Here is a 7565-nt window from a genome sequence, read left to right as displayed (position 1 = left end):
GGCTAGCACGAAATCTACCAGCTCTGCTCAGTAGCATCTCTTCTCAAGACCTGTTCTTAAGCCTTCCTTGTTCACAGGCAAACTTTATTGACCTAACTGTGACTGACATCATCTGTTCCCAGAAATAGATAAAACTCCAGGAAAACAACTGTGATCTCTGGAAGTGTTTAGCCAGAGGTTTTGGAGCATTTGGGTCTGGCTTGAGTATACTAGCAGTTTATTATCTGGAATCTGTTGGAGTCAAGAAAGAGACACCAAAATAAAATTTAAAGAGGCAATTAAAATATGGGGCTCTTTATTTTTTTTTCCATTGTTAACTCCTTGATTTATTCAGATTATTTAATGTATAATGACACGATTGTGACCCCAAAGTGTGCAAAGTTAAAGCCTTCATCTGCAGCTGAGAAGAGAGGGCAGGGACGGTACACCTGGGGACAATGGTGAGTCAGGAATGAAGGGTAGGCGGTCATCATCGGGCCCTCCCTAGGCTTAGAGACAGGGAAGTAGGCTGAGAAACAGGTCCCATGGGAGCCTCAAGCCAGAGGAAGGGAGCAGAGACCTCCCCCTGGCCTAGGACCAAAACCCACAGTGCCACATGGCTGAGATGACAGCACTCCAAGGATGGGCCAGAGGCAGGGTCAGAAAAGCACCACTTCCTGGGAGGAAGTGGGCAGCGAGAGATAGGTGCCCTATAGGAGAAGCCAGGAGGGGCTACCTTCCTCAGGGGTCAGAGTTGGACACTCGGCCAGAGCAGGCTGCAGCGAGAAAGACCTGAGGCAGGCATAGGGCCTGAGAACCAAGGCTGACTGGGCTCAGGTGGCTGAGGAAGGGGAAACCCAGAAGATCTCACGGGGCAGCCTGGCACAGGGGGCTACCTGACTCTGTGGGGTTGCCCAGAGAGGGGCTACAGTCCCCTCAGGGACTCCACTCCTCTCCCTGGAAAGGAGCTGGGGAACCTGTAGTGCAAATCTATGGACCATTCAGTTATGGAGGGGAGCTGTTCCTGGAGTGGAAACCAGGGATTCGCCCTTTCCACTGCCTTGGTCTTCCCCGCAGTCCTCAGTACAGCCGCTTCTCATAAGAGTGTAGGCCATGCACGCTGCCTGGTCTGCTTCTCAAACTTGAGCTCTCCTGAGTACATCATGGATCGCAGGATACACAGGCTTTGGGCCCCAATATACTGACAGCCATGCTGGATCCCTGCTATGAGGTAGGGCACAAACTTCTGAATCCAGCCTTTATCCTGGATGGAGCCTGAGACACCCTATGTGATCTTCACTTTGTCCCCCTCACAGAAGTATCGCTTCTGGCTGCTGCTGCTGCTCCTCTCCATGGCGTCCAGGGAACCCATGCCTTGGTACTTCTAAAGCCTCACCCCGTCTGAGAAGGAGTATTTACCAGGGGCCTCCGTGGTAGCAGCCAGCATTGTAGAGGCTCCGAGTGCCAGGGCTTTGACCACATGGCCCACGGTTGGATACCACCATCAGCTATTACCAGCACCCCAAAGCGCCGGGCATACTCACCCACCTTGTAGACAGCAGTGCCCTGGGGTCGACCACAGGCCATCAATTCCTGAGTGATGCAGATGGAACCACAGCCCATGCCCACAGGAAGCCCATCCACACTAGTATTCTTGACCTGGGCCGCTGTCACCACGTTTCCCCAGTCACTTGGAGGTGGGGCTACTTCTGCTTGATATAGCGCACCAAGGCGATCTGATATACCGAGTTCCCCTGGGATGAATCTAACACTATGAAGTCAGCGCTGGACTGAGTGAGCAGATCCACATGGTATTTGTTATCCTCACGGGTGTCCACAGCTGTCCCACACAACAGATATTTGTGGAAGTCCTTGGAGGCCAGAGGGTAGTCTCTGTTCTTTTTCAGGTCTGTGCGTGCAATGATGGCTACCAGCTTGGCTTGATCGTTGACTATGGGCAGCTTCCCTTCTTGCTGCGCTATAAAATCTCATTTGCCTCTTTCAATGTCACACCTGCTGGAGCCACCACCAGCTCGGTCCTCGGCGTCATCACCTCACTGAGGAGGGTGGTGCGGTCCTTCTCAGCAAGGAAGTCGATGTCTCAGGAGGTAACGATGCCCACCAGCTTGCTCCCATGGTGCCCATAGCGGGGATAGGGATACCAGAGAAGTCATGTTGTATTTTGGCATTGAAAACATCACCCACGATATGTGAAGGGCTCAGGACCACAGGGTCTGTGATGAAGACTTGCTCAAACTTCTTGACCTTCCGCTCTTCATTGGCCTGGAACTCTGGGGTACAGTTATAGTGAATGAAACCAATTCCTCCCATGAGAGCCATTGCAATGGCCATGTCAGCCTCTGTCACAGTATCCATGGGAGAAGAGATCAGTGGTGTCTTCAGTGTGGTCTTCCGGGTCAGGGCTCATGTCAGGTCCACTTCATCTGCCATAAGTCTATGAATCCTGGGAGGATCAGGAAATCGTGGTAGGTGAGGCCTTCCGCATTGGTGAAGAGCTGCTGCGCAGTGAGCCCATCCTCGGGAACGTATCCTTGGGAACGTAGCAGGTGCCGCCGCTGATCAGGTAGGGAGGCACGGTGACCCGACATAAACACCCGTGCGTGCGGGTCACCCCGCTGCCACTGCCTCTGCTGCTGCTGCTGTTGCTGCTGACGCGCACTGAGGCCATGCTCCTTTATTGTTTTTAAGAGAATCACAACAATGCCAAGCAACCAGAGCTTCCAGGGACTAAGCCACTACCTAAAGACTATACATGGACTGACCCTGGACTCTGACCTCATAGGTAGCAATGAATATCCTAGTAAGAGCACCAGTGGAAGGGGAAGCCCTGGGTCCTGCTAAGACTGAACCCCCAGTGAACTAGACTGTCGGGGGGAGGGCAGCAATGGGGGGAGGGTGGGGAGGGGAACACCCATAAGGAAGGGGGGGAGGGAAGGGATGTTTGCCAAATGTACATAAGAAATACTCAAGTTAAAAAAAAAAAAATCTATAAAAAAAAAAAAAAAAAAAAAAAAAAAGAGAATCACAAAGTCAGAGTAAGACGGTTGACTGTAGGAAAATGGACCACTGCCTGGATAAATGTACTGACTCAAATGAGGTTACCAGGGTCTGTTCTACCTTATAGTCTCCAACTAACAGTACACAAAAAGGTCCCAGTATATCGAACACCACAGACACAGCAAGACAAACTAACATCAGAGATAACCAGATGGCAAGAGGAAAGGGCAAGAATGTAATCAACAGATACCAAGACTATTTGGCAATATCGGAACTCAGTTCTCTGGATACTCAACACACTGAAAAAGCAAAATTTGGTGTTAAAATCGCATTCCATAATAATATTAGAGGACTTTAAGAAGAACATAAATAACTCCCTTAAAGAAATACAGGACAACATAGGTAAACAAGTAGAATCCCTTATAGAGGAAACACAAAAATCCCTTAAAGAGTTACAGGAAAACACAACCAAACAGGTGAAGGAATTGAACAAAACCATCCAGGATCTAAAATTGGAAAAAGAAACAATAAAGAAATCACAAAGGGAGACAACTTGGAGATAGAAAACTTAAGAAGGAGATCAGTAGTCATATATGCAAGCATCACCAACAGAATATAAGAGATTGAATCGAGAATCTCAGGTGCAGAAATACCGTAGAAAACACTGAGACAACGGTTAAAGAAAATGCAAAATGCTAAAAGCTCTTAACCCAAAACATCCAGGAAACCCAGGACAAAATGAGAAGATCAACGAAGAGAAATGGGTATAGAATAGAGTGAAGACTCCCAATTTAAAGCACCAGTAAACATCTTCAACAAAATGATAAAAGAAAACTTCCCTAACCTAAAGAACAAGGTGCTCATGAACATGCAAGAAGTCAACAGAACCACAAATAGATTGGACCAGAAAAGAAATTCTTCCTGTCACATGATTGTGAAAACACCAAATGCCCAAAACAAAGAAAGAATATTAAAAGCAGTAAGGGAAAAAGGTCAAGTAACGTATAAAGGCAGATCTGTCAGAATTACACCAGACTTCTCAACAGAAACTATGAAAGCTAGAAGATCCTGGACAGATGTAATACAGACTGTAAGAGAATGCAAATGCCAGTCCAGGCTACTCTATCCAGAAAAACTCTCAATTAACATAGATGGAGAAACAAAAATATTCTATGACAAATCCAAATTTATACAATATCTTTCTACAAATCCAGCCCTACAAAAAAGGACCAGCATTTTGCTACATACAGGAAATGCAACTCAATGACAAAGACAGGCACTACCTGAGAGTAAAGGGCTGGAAAAAATATGCAAGCAAATGGTCCCAAGAAATAAGGTAGAGTAGCCATTCTAATATGGAATAAAATAGACTTTCAACTAAAAGTTATCAAAAAAAGGTAAAGTAGAAAAATTCATACTCATCAAAGAAAAAAAATTTACCAAGATGAACTCTCCATTCTGAACACCTATGCTCCAAATACAAGGGCACACACATTGATAAAAGAAACTTTACTAAGTTCAAAGCATACAATAAAGGTGAGAGACTTCAACACCACAATCTCATCAATTGACAAATCATGGAATCAGAAACAAAACAGAGACAGAGTGAAACTAAAAGAAGGGATGAATCAAAGGGATTTAAAGACTTCTATAGAACAGTTCATCATTTAACAAAAGAATATACCTTATTCTCAGGACCACATGGTACCTTCTCCAAAATTGAAAATATAATCAGTAACAAAACATGCCTCAAGAGACACAAGCAGATTGAAATTATCCCATGCATCCTATCAAATCAACATGGACAAAGGCTGGTCATCAATAAAAATAAAAACAGCAGAAATCCCACGTACACATGAAAGCTGAACAATGTTCTACTCAATAACAACTTGGTCAAGGAAGAAATAAAGAAATTAAAGACTTTTTAGAATTTAATGAAAATGAAGGTACAACATACTCGATCTTAAAGGATACAATAAAAGCAGTGCTGAGAGGAAAACTCATATCTCTGAGTGCCTCCAAAATAAACTGGAGAGAGCAGACACTAGAAGCTTCAGAGCACATATGAAAGCTCTAGAACAACAACAGCAAAAACAAACAAATAAATAAACAAAAACAAAGCAGAGTAAAAGGCAGGAAATAACCAAATTCAGAGCTCAAGTCAACCAGGTAGAAACAAAAACAATTACACAAAGAATCCACAAAACAAGGAGCTGGTTGTTTGAGAAAATCAATAAGATAGATAATACCACAGCCAGATTAAGCAGAGGACAAAGACTGTGCAGATTAACAAAATCAGAAAGGAAAAGGGAGCCACAACAACAGAAACTGAGGAAATTCAAAAAAAGAGAACTTCAGACATGAATATTGATAGAAAAATACTTAAAAAAATTCTCCCAACTGAATCCACAAACACAACAATATGATCATCAACCAGGATCAAGTAGGCTTCATCCCAGGGATGCAGGAATAATTCAATATACAGAAATCCATCAACATAATACACTATATAAACAAACTAAAAAAAACCCATATGATCACCCATTAGATGCTTAGAAAGCACTTGACAAAATTCAACACCCCATCATGGCAAAGGTCTTAGAAAGATCAGGAATTCAAGGCCCGTACCTAAACATAGTAAGAGCAATATATAGCAAACTAAATGTAGAGAAACTTGAACCAATCCCACTAAAATCAGGGACTAAAGGAGGCTGCCAATTCTCTCTCTACCTATTCAATAAAGTACTTGAAGGTCTAGCCAGAGCCTTCAGAAAATAAGTGGAGGTCAAAGAGATATAAATTGGAAAGGAAGAAGTCAAAATATCACAATTTACAGATGATATGATAGTATATTTAAGTGACACCCAAAATGTCACTAGAGAAATCCTATAGCTGATAAACAACTTCAGCAAAGTGGCTGGATATAAAGTTAACTAAAAAAAAATATCAGTAGCTTTCCTCTACTCAAAGGATAAACAGGCTGAAAAAGAAATTAGGAAAATGACACACTTCACAATAGTCACAAATAATAAAAAATACCTTTGTATAACTCTAACAAAGCAAGTGAAAAATCTGTATGACAAGAACTTCAAGTCTCTGAAGAAAGAAATCAAATATCTCAGAAATTGGAAGAAGGATGACCAAAGTGTGGATGCTTCACTCCTTCTTAAAAGGGGGAACAATATTCATAGGTGGGGATATGGAGTCAAAGGTTGGAGCATAGACTGGAGGAACAGCCATTCGGAGACTTCCCCACATGGGTATACGGCATATATATATGGCCACCAAAACTAGATAAGATTGATGAAGCAAAGACATCCATGCTGACAGGAGCAGGATATAGCTCTCTCCTGAGAGGCACAGCCAGAGCATGTCAAATACAGAGGCAAATGCTAGCAGCAAACTATTGAAGTGAGAAAGGGATCCCCATTGGAGGAATTAGAGAAAGGATTGAAAGAGCTGAAGGGGTTTGCAGCCCTGTAAGAACAACAATGCCAACCAACTAGAGCTCCCAGGGACTAAACCAGTACCCAAAGAGTACACATGGAATGACCCAGGGCTCCAGCTACATATGTAGCAGAGGATGGGCTTGCTGTGCACCAATGGGAGGAGAAGCCCCTGGTCCTGCCAAGGCTGGACTCCCCAGTGTAGGGGAATGTCAGGGGAGGGAGATGGGAAAGGGAGTTGATAGAGAGAACACACTTATAGAAGGGGATGCGGAGGGGATAGGGGACTTATGTCCCGGAAACCGGAAAGGGAATAATATTTGAAATGTAAACAAAAATGTCCAGTAAAAGAAAAACAAAGATCTCCCATGCTCATGGAATGGCAGGAATAATGTAGTAAAAATGGCCATCTTGCTGAAAGAAATCTACAGATTCAATGCAATCCACATCAAATTTCCAACTGATTTCTTCATAGAGTTAGAAAGATCATTTTGCAAATTCATTTGGAATAACAACAACAACAACAACAACGACAAAAAACATGATATCAAAAACTATTCTCAACAATAAAAGAACTTCTGAGGGAATCACCATCTCTGACCTCAAACTGTATTACAGAACAACCGTGATTAAAACTGCATGGTATAGGTACAGACACAGGCAGGTAGATCAATGAAATAGAATTGAAGACCTAGAAATGAACCCACCTACCTATGGTCACTTGATCTTTGACAGAGGAACTAAACCTTCCAATGGAAACAAGACAGTATTTTCATCAAATGATGAAACTGGAGGTCAGCATGTAGAAGAATGCAAATCTATCCATTCTTATCTCATTGTACAAAGTTCAAGTTCAAGTAGATCCAAGACCTCCACATAAACCCAGATACACTGAAACTAATAGAAGAGAAAGTGAAGAAGAGTCTCAAACACATAGGCACAGGTGAAATTTTCCTGACAGAATACCAATGGCTTATGCTCTATCATCAACAATCAACAAATGGGTCCTCATAAAATTTCAAAGCTTCTGTAAGGCAAAGGGCACTGTCAATAGAACAAAATGGCAACCAACAGATTGGCAAAAGATCTTGACCAATTCTACATCTGAGAGAGGGCTAATAT

General features: G+C 43.1%; 1 pseudogene; it reads right to left on the bottom strand.

Moving 5' to 3' along the window:
* Positions 1 to 1059: 1059 nt before the first annotated feature.
* On the bottom strand, positions 1060 to 6218 carry LOC116895952 (annotated as a pseudogene).
* Positions 6219 to 7565: the final 1347 nt, after the last annotated feature.

Source organism: Rattus rattus, chromosome 3, assembly GCF_011064425.1.
Source record: "Rattus rattus isolate New Zealand chromosome 3, Rrattus_CSIRO_v1, whole genome shotgun sequence".
Lineage (NCBI taxonomy): Eukaryota > Metazoa > Chordata > Mammalia > Rodentia > Muridae > Rattus > Rattus rattus.
Note: the sequence above shows the minus strand (reverse complement) of the source record. Positions and strands in the feature narration are given on the sequence as shown.